General features: G+C 42.3%; 1 protein-coding gene across 2 annotated transcripts in view; it reads left to right on the forward strand.

The window, feature by feature from the left end:
* EGF (epidermal growth factor) overlaps positions 1 to 16,590 on the forward strand; it is a 163,516-nt gene extending 146,926 nt beyond the window's left edge. The window contains exons 21-22 of one of the 2 annotated variants that reach the window (XR_006386790.1): positions 13,868 to 14,190; positions 16,255 to 16,590. The gene's annotated coding sequence lies outside the window, so the exon portion shown is untranslated. Of the gene's footprint in view, positions 1 to 13,867 lie in introns of both variants that reach the window. The other variant, XM_044268240.1, reaches the window with a different exon arrangement.
* Positions 16,591 to 19,981: the final 3,391 nt, after the last annotated feature.

Genomic DNA, 19,981 nt, shown 5'->3' on the forward strand with positions numbered 1-19,981 from the left:
TTTTTGGTCCAGAAAGGTTATGCAACCTAGGAATAAATGGCACCGGGAATAAGTACGGTAAATCCTGGCATCTACTTTCAGAAAATACATCAGCAAAATCAAATATAATAATAAAATATAAAAGAGGTTAATGTTTTAGTGGTTAAAGCAGAAAAAGATGTATTCAGATAATTGTCAATGCAATAATCACCCCAATCCAGAATCTGTCTAGCTTGCCAATCGATGGTTGGATTGTGCCTGCTTAACCACAGTAAACCCAGAACCAACGGAGCAGGGAGACCCTCCAACACGAAACACGAGATGAATTCCTGATGAAAGTCACCCACTCTTAATCTGATGTCATGCACCATCTGAGATAAACACTTCTGAGTTAGAGGTGCAGAATCAATAGCAAAAATTGAAATGTTTTTCTCTAATGCACTTGGAGACAACCTGTGCATACGGACGAACTGAGCATCAATCAGGTTTACCCCTGTCCGACTGTCGATAAACATCTCAATCCCCACATTCTTTGACTCTAGAGCAACCTCTGCAGTCAGGAGAAATCGGGTACTACCAGGCAAAGACAAATGCACATTTTCTGACTCTCCTCCCACCCCTCCAAGAGTCAGATAGGAATGAAACGTCCCCTTTTTTTTTTTCTTTTTGAGTCTAAATGCATGGACATACATCGATTAAAAAGTCCTTTCTGTCTGCAGAAAAAACACACTCCCTTCCTACGACCTAACTGCATGGGTTCGTCCCCAGACATAAACCCAGGAGTATCTTCACCCAAAGAGGATGATGATATGCTATGTGATAGTACGTCCAGAGAGTGGGTGCCCCTAGATCTGTCTCTCAGGCGTCTATCAATGCGTACTGCAAGAGACATAGCGGCTTCCATATACTCAGGATTCTCATGAAAGGCCAAAGCGTCCTTTAGCCTCTCTGATAATCCCTGACAAAACGGACTATGGAGAGCCGGATCGTTCCACTCAGTATCAGTAGCCCACCTCATAAACTCAGAGCAATAGATCTCAGCACAACGCTCCCTGATGAAGGCTACGTAGCCCGGTCTCAGCCAGGGAGGTCTGATCATGGTCATCATGGATGAGACCCAGAGCTTTGAAAAATTCATCCACTGCAGTCTCTCCGGTCGGCAGAGAAAAAGCCCATGACTGAGCGTCCCCTTAAAGCAACGAAATAACCATACCAACTCTCTGATTGTTATCCCCAGATGCAGGGCCGGCCTTTGGGGTGTGCGGGCTGTGCGGCCGCACAGGGCGCCATAGCAACAGGGGCGCTGGGCGGCCGACAGCTCGCAATGTATATGCGGCAGCGGCAGGCGAGGCTGCACTTGTGCTCTACCTCGGGGCGCCCCCTCCATCTCCCCCTCCCCTGTCTGACCTGATTCCTCCTCCCCTGTGTCTGACCTGCCTGCTGCCCCCGCCGCTGCCAATAAGAAGAGAGACGGGAGGAGGAGGGGAGGGGCTGTGGCCACTATGCCACCAACGTTTCTTATAAAGTTATACAAATACAGGAGGCGGGTGCCGGAATCAAATAGCCGGCACCCGACCTCTGTGACAGGGAGCTGCGATCAGCGGCAGTTAACCCCTCAGGTACCGCACCTGAAGGGTTAACTCAACTGCCGCTGATCGCAGCTCCCTGTCACAGAGGTCGGGTGCCGGCTATTTGATTCCGGCACCCGCCTCCTGTATTTGTATAACTTTATAAGAAACGTTGGTGGCATAGTGCGCCTCTACCCCCCCCAACAAACACCCCAGTATAAGAAACGTTGGTGGCACAGTGCGGCCCCCTCCCCCCCAACACCCCAGTATAAGAAACATTGGTGGCACAGTGGGAAGTGCCAGTGCGGGTTAAAAAATAATTAAAAAAATTAACTCACCTCCTCCAGTTGATCGCGTAGCTGCCGGTCTCCTGTTCTTTCTTCAGGACCTTTGGTGACGTCACTGAGCTCATCACATGGTCCATTACCATGGTGATGGATCATGTGATGGATCATGTGATGAGAACAGTGATGTCACCACAGGTCCTTTGACAGGTCATGAAGAAAGAACAGGAAACGATCAATTGGAGGAGGTGAGTTAATTATTTTTTTATTTTTTAACCCTCATTGGCACTGCCCACTGCACCACCAATGTTTATTATATGGGGGGGGCGCACTGCGCCACCAATGTTTATTATACTGGGGTGTTGGGGGGGCCCACTGCGCCACCAATGTTTATTATACTGGGTTGTTGGGGGGGCGCACTGCGCCACCAATGTTTATTATACTGGGGTGTTGGGGGGGCGCACTGCGCCCACCAATGTTTATTATACTGGGGTGTTGGGGGGGTGCACTGCGCCACCAATGTTTATCATACTGGGGTGTTGGGGGGGCGCACTGCGCCACCAATGTTTATCATACTGAGGTGTTGGGGGGGTGCACTGCGCCACCAATGTTTATCATACTGGGGTGTTGGGGGGGCACACTGCGCCACCAATGTTTGTTATATTTGGGGGGCCCACTGCGCCACCAATGTTTATTATACTGGGGTATTGGGGGGGGGCGCACTATGGGCCAGTGCACAGGTGCGGTGATCGGATGGATGTTCTCAGCTGGACACCGGCCGACACTGCGCATGCGCTGGGAGCCTCACCAGCGGTTAGGGTAGGGAAAAAGCACTGGCCCGTACGTAATTTATCCCTTCCCTAACCGCTGGCGAGGCTCCCGGTGCATGCGCAGTGTCGGCCGGTGTCCAGCTGAGAACATCCATCCGATCACTGCGCCTGCACACTGGCCCATAGTTTTTCCCTACCCTAACCGCCGGCGAGGCTCCCGGCGCATGTGCACTCTGCTGTGAAATTTCCCTAACCTGCCGTTGTGCGCCTGCACGGCGCTGCACACCTCCTCACGTCATGTCCGGTGCGACCGGAAGTGACGAAGGTAGGGAAATCTCACGAGTATAACATTACACCGGCCTTTGGGGTGTGCGGGCTGGTAACTACTTGGTTGGATAGTCAGCCAGCCTATGCCATGATGCCAGCAACAAGCAGTGTTTTTTTTTTTTTTTTTTTTTGGGGGGGGGGGCGCCACAAGGTTAGCTCGCACAGGGCGCCTGAACACCTAAGGCCGGCCCTGCCCAGATGAGTGTGGAAGTAGCCTAAAATACAATTTGCACGCCTCCCTAAACAAAATGAAATTATCACTTCCCCCAGAGAATGGGTTCCGGGAGGGCAACTTTAGGCTTGAGACAGGCCTGGTAACCACCACTACTACTAGGACCAGCAGCCTGTGGTCTCTGGATCTGCGAGACAGTCGGGCGGAGGTCAGCTACCTCCAAACACAGCCCCTGCAGCTGTCTGGCCAGTGCAGCAATAGGATCCATGGCTGTACTGAAACAAGCAAAAATGACAGTTTGGGCGGTTTATAATGTCACGCTTGTGTGTGGGAGGAAAACACCACACTGAGCATAGGAGGGAAAGGGGATACCGGAATAAGGCCTGGAAACTAGGAAAGAAGATGGACACCTCCTAGAGAAAACCCTAACTCCAGTCCTGACAGACTACCAGTATGAACAGGCCCCAAAGGTAGGCAAGTTCATACACTGGATACCTAGAATCCTATCTAACCCCTGGATACCTAGAACTAATGTCAGGACTGAGTCTACCTGTTCCTCCAAAGGGAAGGACGAACAGGAGTCTCCCTCAGGCCTAATTAACAGGGAAAGGCAACACACACACACACACACATATATATATATATATATATATATATTTATACAAAATACAAAAGGAAAAGGAAACACTTATCTTAAATGAATTCAGCCAAGAACCAAACACAAGCTAACCACAAGTCCAACAGAAGCTATAAACCGCATAGCATAGTGGTAGAAACAACAATAAATAGAGAAGGTTAAATTACCACAATTACCACACCTGGTAAAATAATGTATTGTAAGCTCCAAAAACAACATAGACGTCATTTGATCCAAAAGGAAAACATGTCAGATCAAACCACTTGTTGCCAGTCTCACAGATCTTCTGCTACCTGTAGCGGGAACGTTCATATGTCTCGGTACATCCGTGACAATGGGTGAATACAGGACACATATTTTCTCCTATACAGTATGTGGAGGTGCTGTGGAATTACTTTTTTCTACCTACTTGAGTAAGTTTTGGTCTCCCTTGGCATTTCGTGGACTTTACAATTGCTTTTACAGTGGTGTTCTGTTTTTTACCCACTTTTTTTTTAGCTAGATATAAGATAGATGGATAGATATAGATAGACGATACAACTTTTTTAACTTCTTTTTTACTTTTTTTTTTGTGACAATAACTGCCAATCATTAGATTGCCAATTGTGTTCATTGATGGTTATATAGCCATCATTGAACACTTCATTTGGAATATAACAATACAATGCTGCCACCTAGTGGCCTGTATTGGTATATTCCTGAAATAGACACCGAAGCCTGCTTGAGGCTTCGATGTATCTCAGAGATGTAACAGGTTCCCTGATCTCAGTCGGGGAACGCTGTTACCGGATCGGAAGCGCTCGACTTCCGCTTCCGAACTGATCAGATGCCGTGGTCACATTTGATCACGGCATCTGAAAGGTAAAATGTATGCGATCAGCCTAATGGCTGATCGCATACATGTGCCGCAGGTCTCTGTTATTTAAACCCTGCGGCTATGGCGCCCGCAGCACGATCGAGCGGGTGCCATGTTTGGGAACCGGACTTCCACCATACATAACCCTTAAGGTGTTAAAATGGGATGCTGTTCTGGTTTTGTCTTTTTTATGACTGCATACTTGTATCCCACCACGCTTGAAGGTCTGGTACTGTTTAAACATATTTGTGACTAATCAATAGGATCCATCCACTTTTATAAAAAATGTGCAGGGTAATCTTAAAGGAGTTTCCAGGCAGGTAATCAAAAAAGTCAGAAAAGGTTAAAAATAATGATGAAGCATTACTCACCTCCAGTGATCCCTCACCTCTGAAGTTATGCCGATCCCCCCTGCTTTCCACTTCCTGTCTCAGCTTGACATGCTAAAAATGCCAGGAAAGGCACACCTAGCCAATCACCGTAACTGTTTGAATGAGCTTTTCCTGACAGCTTTGGATGACATTGCCAAGGGAGCAGTGGAGGCGAGTAATGCTTCTTTGTTGCTTTTTCTTTTTAAACTATGTGTCCGGAAAACCCCTTTAATCAATTATAGCTAAACAATCTGTTAGGTATCACTGGTAACACATGCGGGGTCTGATAATGGGTAAATGTTTCACCACCTATTGGTATCTGGCCTCAGTTATTCAATGCAGTATCTCACAAAAACCGACATGTGATCCTCTTGTATTCATAATTACTATTTATTAATAGGTTTTAAAAATCCACACTCAATGAAGTGAAAACTGCTATTTTACATAACACACATTCGACATAATGGCTCCCACTGCCTTTCCATAGTTACTTCTATTCAAGTATATACTTCTACAATATATACTACAATATATACTTATTTTCAAGTGCATCTATCATTGTAAAAAACATCATGTCATGGTGACATGTCAGAAGTTTTAATCTGTGGGGGTCCGGGTGCAGGCTGCCATAGGCTTTCTATGAACCCCAACACTGCTCTTTCCCCCCTTTGAGGCGAGCCAAAAAGAGCCAATCAGAGACAAAAAGGACATAGTCTCAGCACTGATCAAAACTTTGGACATACAGGCGCATTTTAATAAATTAGAATATCATAGAAAAGTTAATTTATTTCAGTAATTCAATTCAAAAAGTTAAACTCCTAAAATTACATACATTCATTACCCACAGAATGATCTATTTCAAGTGTTTATTTCTTTTAGTGTTAATGTGTCACGGACGTACTGAGACATACGAACATCCCGGCGATAGAGAGTGGCAGGGGATCTTTGAGACTGGCAACACGTGGTTTGATTTGACATGTTTACCTTGTGGATCAATAGGCGTCTGTGTTGTTTCTGGTACTGGCCACACCCTTAACCTCCAGGTTTTGCTATTGTGGTCACAATGTTGTGCAGTTTATAGCGTCAGTTGGACCTGTGGATAGCTGGTGTTTGGATCTTGGCTGAGTTCCTTGTGCTGCCATAGCTTCTTGGAAGTTAAGTGTTACTTTTCTCTTTTGTACTTTAGTTTGACTTTTCTGTGTGTTGCATTTCCTTGTTATTTTGTCTCAGGCCTCAGGGAGACTCCCATTCATCGTTCCTTTTGGAGGAATGGGTTGTCTCTTTCCTGTCATTAGTAACAGGACCCTTTAGGGTTAGATAGGACTTTAGGTATTCCTGTGTATGAACTCACCTACCTTTTAGGGTCTGTTCATACTGGTAGTCATGGTTGATAAAAAAATGGCTGCACAACTTTACACATACAAACAATAGAGCGGAGAACAGCGGATCAGTCTAAATTAAAGTGGTATTATACCTACTATAAATGGAAAAATGAATAGAGCACATTTTTGATCAAACGTGTGTCGGGCCCATCTACCAGACATCAAGGTGGCTTCCACAGACGGGTACCGTTACTAACATTCCACCTCTCTTGGACTTACCTGAGCCCACATTTTTAGGGCAGTGTAGGAACCAGCTACATTTGTACTCTGCTCAGAAGCCCTAGGCAGATGGGTGTTGCTCAGTCTAAAAGAGGTGCTACCCTGAATATATACTACAAGAAAATTTAGACTAGCACATTCATATACAGTGCTGCCCATAATTATTCATACCCCTGGCAAATTTATTCAACTAGCAAGTTTGCTCAAATGTAAATAAAATCTGAGAAATGTTTTTTTTTTCCCACAATAATGCCTCTTTTACATCGTCTTATTATCTTTTGGGAGACACCTATGTGATGTCCCGTGAAAAAATTACTTGCTGGTTCAATAAAAGTAACTTTAAGTCAAAATTTGCCAGGGGTATGAATAATTATGGGCAGCACTGTACATAGTCACAAGTGCATATCCATCAAGCAAACATGATTGATAAAAAAATGGCTGCACAACTTTACACATACAAACAATAGAGCTGAGAAATGGGGATCATTCGAAATTAAAGTGGTTTGATCAAAAATGTGCACTAAGAGCTTCTATTTTTCCATTTATAGTAGGTATAATACCACTTTAATTTAGAATGATCCCCATTTCTCAGCTCTATTGTTTGTATGTGTAAAGTTGCGCAGCCATTTTTTTATCAACCATGTTTGCTTGATGGATATGCACCTGTGACTATGTATATGAATGTGCTAGTCTAAATTTTCTTATAGCATACTGGTAGTCAGTCAGGGCTTTGGTTAGGGTTTAGGTGTCTATTTATCTTCCCTAGTTTTCATGCCTTATTTCCTTTCCCTCCTATGTTTGGTGTGGGGTTTCCCTCCCACATTAGAGCTTGACATAATGATTATAGCTTGCAGCTAATGAAAACCCAAATGTCAATATCTTAGAAAATTTGAATATTGTGAAAACGTTGCAGACTCATGATGTCACACTCCAAACAGCTGATCAACACAAAACAGCTGCAAAGGTTTCCTAATCCTTTATATGATCCCTAAGTCTGGTTCAGTAGGCTACGCAATCATGGGGAAGACTGCTGACTTGACAGTTGTCCAGAAGACAGTCATTGACACCCTTCACAAGGAAGGTAAGCCACAAAAGGTCATTGTTAAAGAAGCTGTCTGTTCAGAGTGCACAAGCAACAGTGATAACCACAACCTTGTCAAGAAAGGGTTATTCAAGAATTTGGGGGAGATTCACAAGGAGCACATTGCGGCTGGAGTCACTGCTTCAAGAGCCACCACACACAGACATATCCAACATATGGGCTAGAACTGTTACATTTCTTGTGTTAAGCCACTCACCCAGAGTTAATGTCAATGTCAGAAGCGTCTTACCTGGGCTAAGGAGAAAAAGGATTGGACTGTTGCTTAGTGGTCCACTGTCCTGTTTTCAGATGAAAGTACATTTTGCATTTCATTTGGATGTCAAGGTTCCAGAGTCTAGAGTGGAGAGAGACACAATCCTAGTTGCTTGAGGTCCAAAGTGAAGTTTCCACGGTCAGTGATGGTTTGGGGAGCCATGTCATCTGCTGGTGTTGGTCCACTGTGTTATATCAAGTCCAAAGTCAGTGTGGTAGTCTAGCAGGAAATTTTAGAGCACTTCATGCTTCCCTCCACTGACAAGCTTAATGGAGATGCTGATTTAATTTACCAACAGGACTTGGCACCTGCCCACATTGCCAAATGTACCAATACCTGGTTTAATAACCATGGTATCACTGTGCTTTATTTGCCAGAAAACTCGTCTGACCAAAATCCTATAGAGAGTCTACAATGCAGACAAGCTGAAGGCCACTATCAAAGCAACCTCAGCATAACACCTCAGCAGTACTTCAGGCTGATTGCCTGCATGCCATACTGCATTAATTCGGTAACTCATGCAAAAGGATATACGCTACATACTTTTCAGTAGGCCAACATTTCTGGATTAAAGATACGTTTTTTAATTGATCTTATATAATATTCAAATTTTCTGAGATACTAACTTTTGGGTTTTCATTAGCTATAGGCCATAATCATCAACATTAAAAGAAATAAACATTTGAAATAGATTACTCTGTGTGTAATGAATCTATGAATATATAGGTTTCCCTTTTTGAATTGAATTATTGAAATAAAATAACTTTTCAATGATATTCTAATTTATTGAGATGCAACTGTATCACTACACCGCCAGCTACCCTGTAGTTAATTTGTCAGAACAGAATACCAGAATTGTAAATGTTAGCGTGGATGTAGCCTATGAAAGTTTTTTAAATGATCGGTCCAGAGTAGCCCAAATTCTGTTTTTCTATAAATGCAATCAATTGTATAGGTTCATATAGGAGGAAATTGACTTGAAATCTGTTGTTATTTAAATTGTCATCATAAAGAAATCATTTGATATATGTTTTAAAAGAGAAAGATTCTCATGAGCTTCTTCTATACAGAATTACAATCTGAAGCTTTGTTCATATGATGGATTTTGCAGCTTTTTCTTAGAACAAACACAGGGCTAATAAAAATCCATAACACAGTACGATAACTCATTTTTCCATTCTATTTATTTGAATAATACATTCCATGATGTATATATTAATAACGCAAACGTGCATATAATTGTGCTGTCATGCAGCTGCCACAAGATACACATATCACTGCATAACATCTCTGTATAAACTATAGGTGGCAGGAATGTAAATGTCAGCTGGAGACTATGGGGAGAGAATAAAAAGGGCCTGGATCCACAGTACAGTAGACTAGTGTATATTCATTGTGTAACCGGGACACAGGTCCCCATATTAACTTATTTACCATGCCTTGATCATTTTCATTTTCCTCTAGAGGATTTACTGGCACACGTATGTTTTCTTACCATTAATAAAAATTGTACACAAAAGGCATCTGAAATCATAGTGACATTTAGGGAGGCAGAGCAATGAAATGTCTTTTTGTATCTGAGGTCAGTTTTCTTATTGCTTCTAAAGCTTCTGTGTTAGACTACAGCAATAGAACACGAGTCTTCTACTCAATTTGTCTCTTACATTATAGGCAGTATAAAATCGTACAAAGTCATAAAAAGAAAAGAAAAAAAATATATATATACAGTGCTGCCCATAATTATTTATACCCCTGGCAAATTTTGACTTAAAGTTACTTTTATTCAACTAGCAAGTAATTTTTTCACGGGACATGACATAGGTGTCTCCCAAAAGATAATAAGACTATGTAAAAGAGGAATTATTGTGGAAAAAAAACATTTCTCAGCTTTTATTTACATTTGAGCAAACTTGCTGGTTGAATAAAAGTAACTTTAAAGGGAACCTGTCACCAGTTTTATGGTGTCCTAACTAAGGGCAATATAAATAAGTGACTGATTCGCTTAGCAAAATGCTGGGTCACTTTCTTTAATTGACCCAGTCAATCTGCCAACATCTTGTATTGAAAAGCTCCAGCTGATAATGATGAGTCATGAATATTCATGAGCTCCTGACTCTCCCCGCCCACCTGCTGCTGAATGACAGTTTGTTTCCATATGAATCAGCAGCAGGAGGGCAGGGGAGTGGCTATAGCTCTGAATTAAATATACGCTGGACTCACTGACATCACGCCGGACTCGAATCAGCTCATTAGCATGCGGCATCTTTGTGTGTATATTATGAGGTAACCTTCTGTCACACCAGTAAGTGAATACATTTAAGGTACTTTTTAGTAGTTAATGATTGTATATAATCAGTTAGATTATAATGAAATATCCACATGACAGTTTCCCTTTAAGTCAAAATTTGCCAGGGGTATGAATAATTATGGGCAGCACTGTATATATACACACAGATCAGCCATAGCATTAAAACCACTGACAGGTGAAGTGAATAACATTGACGGTGGGATATATTAAGCACCAAGTTGAACAGTCAGTTCCTGAAGTTATGTTGGAAGCAGAAAAAATGGCAAGCATAAGGATCTGGATGACCTTGACTAAGGGGCAAATTTTGATTGCTAGATGAATGGGTCAGAGCTTCTCCAAGATGGCCGGTCTTGTAGGATGTTCTGGGTGTGCAGTAGTGCCCAATACCTAATAAAAGTGGTCCAAGAAAGGATGGCCAGTGAACTGGCAACAGAGTAGTGGACACCCAAGGCTTATTGCTGTGCATGTGGAGCAAAGACTGATAAAAATGTACTGCTAGCTAAGATGGAAAGGTGTCATAACTCCCATGCTGCCTACTGTCCACCACCAAAAGTGCCTGCAGTGAGCATCAGAACTGGACCATGAAGCAATAGAAGAAGGTGTCCTGTGATAAAGAATAATGTTTTCTATTACATCATATAGATGAACGGATATGTTTCTTACCTGGCACCAAGAAGACAACCCAGCAGGGGCAGGGTGATGCTCCTAATGGCAGTGGCATGTTCTAGCAGGATAATGCACCCTGCCACACTGCAAAATTTGTTCAGAAAAGGTGTGAAGCACACGACAGAGATCAAGTTGTTGACTTGGACTTCATATTCCACAGATCTCAATCAGATTGAGCATCTATGGAATGTGCTGAAAAAAAACAAGGCCAGAAGAGTGCATATATTTCATAACTACTTGGCTTTCTGTGAAATTGGCTATAGTATATGCAGTGGCGTGCCTAAAGTGTTTGGCACCCGGGGTGGGTCCTTTCCATGGCAACCCCCAATACTTTACTACCCTCACAGTAGTTATGCCCACACTTTGCCCCCTCACAGTATTTATGCCCTCATTGTAAAATTTTTACAGTAGTTATGCCCACATTTTGCCCTCTTAAAGTACTTATCCCTTTACTGTGCCCCCTTGACAGTAGTTATGCCCTGAGTTTGCACCCCTCACACTAGTTATGCCCTCTCTGTGCCCCTTTCACAGTAGTAATGCCCTATTTGTGCCCCTTCACAGTTGTAATGCCCTCTTTGTGCCCCTTCACAGTAGTAATGCCCTCTCTGTGCCCCTTCAGAGTAGTTATGCCCTCAATGTGCCCAAAACCCATAACAGTTATGCCCATTCACAGTAGTAATGCCCTCTGTGCCCCTTCATAGTAGTAATGCCCAGTGTGCCCCTTTCACAGTAGTAATGCCCATTGTGCCCCATTCATAGTAATAATGCCCATTGTGCCCCTGTCATAGTAATGCCCATTGTGCTCCCTTCATAATAATAATGTTCATTGTTCCCCCTACATAGTAGTAATGGCCATTGTGACCCCTACGCAGTAATTATGCCCATTGTTCCCCCTTAATATAAATGCCCATTGTGCTCCTTCATAGTAGTAATACCCATTGTGCCCCCTTCATAGTTGCAATGCCCTCTGTGCCCCCTTCATAGTAATACCCATTGTGCCCCCTTCATAGTAATAATGCCCATTGTGCCCCCTTAATAGTAATGCCTATTGTGCCCCCTTCATTGTAGTAATGCCCATTGTGCCCCCTTCATAGTAATGGTGACCATTGTGCCTCCTTCATAGTAGTAATGCCCATTGTGCCCCCTACACAGTAATTATGCCCATTGTGCCCCCTTAATAGTAGTAATTCACTCTGTGCCCCTTTGTAGTAGAAATGCCTTCTGTGCCCCTTTGTAGCAGTAGTAATGCCCATTGTGCCCCCTTCATATTAATGGTGCCCATTGTGCCTCCTTCATAGTAATAATGCCCATTGTGCTCCATTCATAGTAATAATGCCCATTGTGCCCCCTTCATAGTAATAATGCCCATTGTGCCCCCTTCACAGTAGTAATAACCATTGTGCCCCTTCATAGTATTAATGCCCATTTTGCCCCCTTCATGGTAATGCCCATTGTGCCCCCTTCATAATAATAATGTCCATTGTTCCACCTACATAGTAGTAATGCCCATTGGGACCCCTATGCAGTAATTATGCCCACTGTGCCCCCTTCATAGTAGTAATACCCATTGTGTCCCCTTCATAGTAGTAATACCCATTGTGCCCCTTTCATAGTTGCAATGCCCTCTGTCCTCCCTTCATAGTAATAATCCCCCTTGTGCCCCCTTCATAGTAATGGTGCCCATTGTGCCTCCTTCATAGTAATAATGCCCATTGTGCCCCCTTCATAGTAGTAATGCCCAGTGTGCCCCTACGCAGTAATTATGCCCATTGTGCCCCCTTAATAGTAGTAATTCACTCTGTGCCCCTTTGTAGTAGACATGCCTTCTGTGCCCCTTTTGTAGCAGTAATGCCCTCTGTACCCCCTTTGTATTAGTAATGCCCTCTGTGCCCCCTCCATAGTAGAAATGCCCATTGTGCCCCCTTCACAGTAGCAAAGCTCTCTGTGTCCCCTCTGTGTTAAAAAATAAATAAATGAGTAACTACTCACCTTGTCCCATTCCTGAAGCTTACAGTCTTCTCTCCCCTGCAGACACAGATCGCTCTGCAGCACTGTGTGGGAGAGGCAAAGGCAGATTCCCGGGCTGCAGTCTCTTCGCACACAGGCAGGCAGCACGATCTGTACCTGCAGGCTAAATGATGGAGCAGGTAGCAGAAGGCTTCCTTCTTCACCATTCAGAGAGGGAGAGACGGAGCATGGAAAGTTTTGATGGAAGCGCTTATTGCTTCTGGGCTCTGGCACCCCCCTGAGAGTGGGCACCCGGGGCGGACTAAACCCCCCCTTAACACGCCACTTAGTATATGTGCAATTTATATGCAGTGCTATGGTAAATCTTGCCACTATATAAGCAACAAAAAATCAATAATAGTTGTGGTCCTGTCTACGGTTGTAATCAGAGTGGATGAAACCAAGGTAGAATAAGTAACCTGAACTATAAATGGCTGAGGTGTACCGGAAGCTATGACCGTGTGCGAGCTAAGTAAGGGGCATGCCCTAGTAGTGTGAGAAGTGGAGAGGGGAAGGGCGGGAGGGTTGAAGATGCAGCGTCCATGAGAGTGAGCGGGGCGGTGTAAAGTAGGCCTTCTCCGCCCCTCCCACAAATGCAGGCTGAGCTTTAGCCTTATCTACTTATATGATACATTACATGCAAAAAAGTAAATGCTAGACATAAAACACCAAACACTTTTATATAATATAAAGTAGATAAAATGTTACAGTATTTTGGATAAGGCTACATTATACAAAATTCTACTTTCGTTGAATTTATGTCACTTTTTTTCTATTCCGAAATATGTTTTTTTTCTTTATAATATAGGTCAGTGATGTGCCCTTACTACTTCTAATCACATTCTGTCATGTCTGCTTCATCCTCCTGAAAGTATACTGACTACAAATCTGTTTCTGCATAATTGGAGTTCTGCTAATATTATATGTAAGTGCTGTTGACTTATCAGCATTCTTTCTTTTGTGCAGTGTCCAGTGAGCCTGAGAAATTGGAGAATGGACAAGTTATTGGTCTATGGAGCGCGGCCAAAACACTGGATCATGTATAAACTAATAAAGCTTGGAAAAAGATCCTGAATACGAACAAATCACAATGGATTCTACAATACAGGCTAGAGTGGATCCTCTTTTCTTAATTCTTTTTTGAACTGGAATATAATTTGCAGAGAATCATCCTTCAAAAATACCTGGAAATGGGGAAGGAGGGTATGTGGATGAAGACTGTAACATTGCCAAAAGGGATGGTTTGTCAAATAAACCGTTATCTGGATTATTGTGATGTCATTATCCCAGTAAGTGCTGAACATGACAAGTTTTTTTTAAACCCATTTGTTATACAGATAGCTTGTCCTGAAACATGACTAGTGTTATTTAAGATACACCCATAGTGAAGTTAGACGTTCATGTTTCCATTAATGTACATATTGTCTATTTCTGCTGAAAAGGTCACAACGGCAAATGCACTGGAGATGTTCATTGTGATAACAATGAACCATTTCTACTGTGTCTAGAGCTGCTGTTAATATAGTACACAATTATAGATGTAAGTACAAAGGACACTGACCAAAGGCGGATCATAACAGGGATGTTTAGGGTGACAGCTCCAGGTCCGAAATCCCTGTAGGCCCATTGTCATCCAAACTCCCATTACAAGGAAGGAGAGCACCATAAGATAAGCCTTCAATACAAATGTATTTCACTAAAGATGCACTAAACCCAAAGTCCTAAGCTTACAATATCATTTACAATATAAATGTTACTGGAAGTCCACAGAACTGGATATATTTGAGATAATGTCTATCACATGTCTACCCCATGAGTAGTGATCAGGATGTAGACATTTTTCTGGTACTACATAAAGTAGTGATCAGGATGTAGACATTTTTCTGGCACTACATAAAGTAGCGATCACATGGTAGACATTTTTCTGGTACTACATAAAGTAGTGATCTTGGGGTAGACATTTTTCTGGCACTACATAAAGTAGTGATCATGGTGTAGACATTGTTCTGGTACTACATAAAGTAGTGATCATGGGGTAGACATTTTTCTGGCACTACATAAAGTAGTGATCATGGGGTAGACATTGTTCTGGTACTACATAAAGTAGTGATCATGGGGTAGACATTTTTCTGGCACTACATAAAGTAGTGATCATGGGGTAGACATTGTTCTGGTACTACATAAAGTAGTGATCATGGGGTAGACATTTTCGTGGCACTACATAAAGTAGTGATCATGGGGTAGACATTTTTCTGGGACTACATAAAGTAGTGGTCATAGGGTAGACATTTTTCTGGGACTACATAAAGTAGTGGTCATGGGGTAGACATTGTTCTGGTACTACATAAAGTAGTGATCATGGGGTAGACATTGTTCTGGTACTACATAAAGTAGTGATCATGGGGTAGACATTTTCGTGGCACTACATAAAGTAGTGATCATGGGGTAGACATTTCTCTGGGACTACATAAAGTAGTGGTCATAGGTTAGACATTTTTCTGGGACTACATAAAGTAGTGGTCATGGGGTAGACATTGTTCTGGTACTACATAAAGTAGTGATCATGGGGTAGACATTGTTCTGGTACTACATAAAGTAGTGATCATGGGGTAGACATTGTTCTGGCACTAATTCAATTGAAGAACGCCATAGTCAAAGGATATTTGATCACATTGTACTTTATGAATAGACTTTAGGTTTAGTGTTCCTTTAATGCAGATATGTATGCTGCCGCATACCTTTTATTTCCTGATTAAATAAAATATTTCAAGCTGCATCTGTAATAAAAATGTTGAGATGTCTTGAGCAATGTCACAGTTTTCTATGGTTTTTCATTACTTATTTTGGTAATACAGTACTAAATGAAAACCATTAAAGGAATACAGAATGCAGTAATGCACCATGGCATTGATAACACTATAGCTAATGATGGATGTCACGGATTTAGGCAGGATCTGCCACCAACATAATGTGGCTTAGGTCAGTCAGTTCCCTGGCATGTCTGATGGGTGAATTAGGGAAGATAGGTGTCGTAGCTACATTTTCTAAGAGTGTAGTCACATGCGGGAATTTCACTGCAGAAATTTCTGTGGCTGAAAACTCAATTCCATATGTCTGAATAGGATTGCATCTGCAGCAAATACATGGATTCTACAAACCTTGTTCATACCCTAAACTATATTCACAGCTGTAGAATGGAATTATTTGAAGAAACAGAATAAAAATCACAGCAGTGTGTTTGCATTTGCTGAGGGCTTATACATGGTATACAATATATTCTCTGCTGTCATAATGAAGACATGCTAATTGTGATACATCTGTGTTTGCATTTCTGTATTTGTGTTCCAACATAGGAAGAGATAAATGAAAATGGTGGCAGTGCTGGATCCATCACATGACATACCCATCAGACCATTACCATCCCATCATGGTGTCTGTCATTTTACCGGCTGCTTGCTGCGCTATTTCTTTAGCAATTCAGTGGAATCAGCAGCAGAGGCTTCTAATGAAACCTCTAACACAGATGTCAACACAACCTAAATGTGAATAAACTGTATTACTGGAGATTTATATTTTCATTTCATTTTTCATTTCATCATTTATCATTTCATTTTTGTCAGCATCCAGGAATAATATATGCAAAAACTGGCCAACGTTTCGGTCCTAATACAGGACCTTGATCACGGCCTTAGTTATCTCCTGCATGTTGCCTCTGGGATGCGATTCAAACAGCAGAGACCCGCAGATCATGTCATATTTGAGACCGAAAATAATGCAGATCACAGGCATTTAATCCTTTAGATGCCATGGTCAAGCGTGACAATGTTAAAAAACATTAAAAAAAAAAATCTAATTATATAAAAACTTAAATCACCCCCTTTTTCCTAGAATAAAAAAATAAATACATAAACAATAAAAATATAAACATCATGGGCATTGCCACATCTGGAAATGCCCATACTAAAATATAAAATATAAAAATATTTATCCTATACGCCAAATGGCTTCTCTTACCCCTAAAAATTGAATAAAATGTGATAAAAAAATACACACTCATAAAAACTACAGATCATCCTGCAAAAAACGAGCCCCCACATAGCTCAGTAACTATAAAAAAGTTATGGGGGTCAGAATATGGCAATGTAAATTTTTTTTATTTTGTTACGTTTTTAATATTTTTTCAGTATTATTTTTTCAGTATTAAAACACACAAAAAAAACTACTCATATGTGTATTATTCTTGTAATCGTACTGACCAAGAAAATGAAGAGCACAGGTCAGTTTTTCTGCATCAAGAACGCCGTAAGGACAAAACCTATAAAACTGTGGCAGAATTGCGTTTTTTTCCAGTTCCACCTCATTTGGATTTTTTTTCCCACTTTCCACTACATTGTATGCCATATTAAATGGTGGCATTAGAAACTACAACTTGTCCTGCAAAATACAAGCCCTCATGCAGCTATGTGAATGGAAACATTAAAAAAAGTTATGACAACGGGAAGACAGGGAAGAAAAATGAAAATTCTAAAATTCTAAAACTTCCGGTATTCATGGGGTTAAAGGGGTTATGTAAGCCATAAATATTGATGACCTATCCTCATCTATATCTGATCAGCGGGGGTCCGATACCTGGCACCTCGACCGATCAGCTGTTTGAAGAGGAGGCGGCGCTCAATGCAAGACTGGAGCAAGTCACAATATTTAAGCAATGTTTGTATAAACTGCATCGACTGAAATAGGGTCAAACAATTTTCAGTTCTTGGTGGAAAGCCATACATCTTCTCCCACGTTAAACGTTAGAGAAGATTTGCAAGATTAAATTTGCTACTTTCTTTTGAGCCATCCTTAACATTTCCTTTAGCATCTCCAAATTGTATTCTGTCAGACAGCAGAAATTGAAGTCTCTTTGAGGAAATTAGGACGGATACTTACTTTCAATGGAGGAGTTTTCATATAATAATTCCCAGAATTCCTCCACTAAACATCAATGTCAATTGGTGTGCAGCAATTCCACCAGACTTTGGATGTGAATTCCAACCTGTAATTAGAGACAACTTTGTCTGGTACTACATGGAGATGAAATGCATTCTGAATCATAAGATCAGCAGTCACTTTAGCAGAAAGAATCCAGTCCAGTGCAAGAAATAGAATGAGCTGCTTTGGTAAACCAATTAACCACAACCAAGATGGCATTTTCTCCTTTTGTAAGTCAACAATGCAGTCCATAGATATAGTTCCCCAAGGACAAGATGGACTAGGTGTGGACTAGATACTGCAGTAATCCCAGGTATTACAGAAGGAAACCTACTGCTTTACATCCCTTTGATATCTGTGCCGCCAAAAGAAACATGATAGAAATTCTTGTGTTTTCTGAATTCCCTACTGACATTCCAACTTGGAGCCATGAATCAATTTCAATACTTTTAATCTCACAGTTTCTGGAACGTGAATGCTATTCTGACTTTGTGTCTGAAAGTTAAAGAAACATCATCAGGAGGGTTAAATAGAATTGGATCAGTTTCATATGCTTTCTTTAGATCTTCAAGCAGGTCTCTGAAATTGATCACCAACAGAAAATTGTGCTCCGGAACAATAGTTGCTGGTAGTGCTGCTGGAGAGGAGTCATTGGAGAATGGTCTAGATAAAGCATCAGCCTGACCATTTCAGGAACCAGGCGTTGTACGACTTGGCAGATCTGATAAATTCTATATTATGATGATCAATAAGAACCACTATTTGCTGACAACTAAATGAAGTCTCCATTCCCAGAAAGTAGTAATAATGGCTAAAAGTTCTTTGTTGCTCACATCAATTATTTTCTGCAAAGTTCAAGGTAGTTCTGCAAAGTTCAAGTTGTAGTAAATCTTTTGCCCCTTTTCTCTGAGATAGAACACCCATTATTGCAATTCCACAATAAAGGCAAGTTATGGCGAACCAGTATAGGAGCTGTTGTCATCTTTGTTTTCCGGTAGTTATAAGCATCTTGCGCATCAGAAGACCAAATAAAATGTATTCCTTTCTTTGATAGGGTACTTTCACACTAGGGGCAAGGAACTCTGGCAGGCTGCTCCGGTGTCACGAGGGTGTCAAGAGCCACGTCTGACTCCGTTATACCCGGGGTCAGGAAGTCGCAGCGGGTGGCTGCGCGCTCTATGTCTAAATATAGTGCTGTTTCTTAATGGTAGCTTTCTGGGTTTGCCTTGCAATCCTTTTTGGCTCACTCAGGGATCCGTAGCTTCTTCTCCTCAGCTGTTTCTTGTCCAGCAATCCCAACCTCCTTATATTCCCCTCTCCCACTTCTCTGGTTGCCAGATATAAAGCTTCCTGCCTGGACTTCTATACTGACCCACTGGAGCTGTGTAGCTGTGATTCCTGGTTGTTGTTCCAGAGCGTTACCCTCCGGATCCCTGTTGGTTGTTTGTTGTCGCCCACCTGGGATTATATGTTTTGTCTGTATTGTCTGTCCTCTCCTTTGTGTTTTCCTTTAGTTTTAGTGGTGCGGACTAGTGTTCCCACCGCCCTATTCACTATGTAGGGCTCATCTCAGGGAAAGCCTAGGTTTAGGCACGTGATCGGCGTACGGGTGAGGAACCCGTCTAGGGACGTCAGGGCAGTCAGGTGCCAGCCTCAAGGTGAGTTAGGGGTCACCACCTTTCCCTCCCCCTTGGACAGGGCCTTCCCATTTCCCTCCCTTTGCGTCACGTATGTGATCGGCACGCCGGTCATGATATTCGGCGGGTGAACAGCCTGTCAGGCCTGTGCTGCCGCTAGTGCACTCGTGCACCTGGACTACCGCTCCGGCCCCATTGACTGTAATGGGGGCGAGCCGGAGTTACGGCGGCAGCACGGCAAACATGCCGAGAGGCAGCCGGAATAAAAGTACGACATGTAGCGGTAGTCCGGGGGCACGCGTGCACTAGCGGCAGCACGATTATTGGCATGATTATTTCAGGAAAGTTCTTGATAGTATATCTGTAGAAATTTGCAAATCCTACACATTTTTGGGAGCTGGCCAGTCTGTAACTACCGTATTTGAATCTTTCTGGGGTTCATTTGTAATCCTAGGGTGGAGATTATGTA

This window comes from Bufo gargarizans, chromosome 1, assembly GCF_014858855.1.
Source record: "Bufo gargarizans isolate SCDJY-AF-19 chromosome 1, ASM1485885v1, whole genome shotgun sequence".
Classification (NCBI taxonomy): domain Eukaryota; kingdom Metazoa; phylum Chordata; class Amphibia; order Anura; family Bufonidae; genus Bufo; species Bufo gargarizans.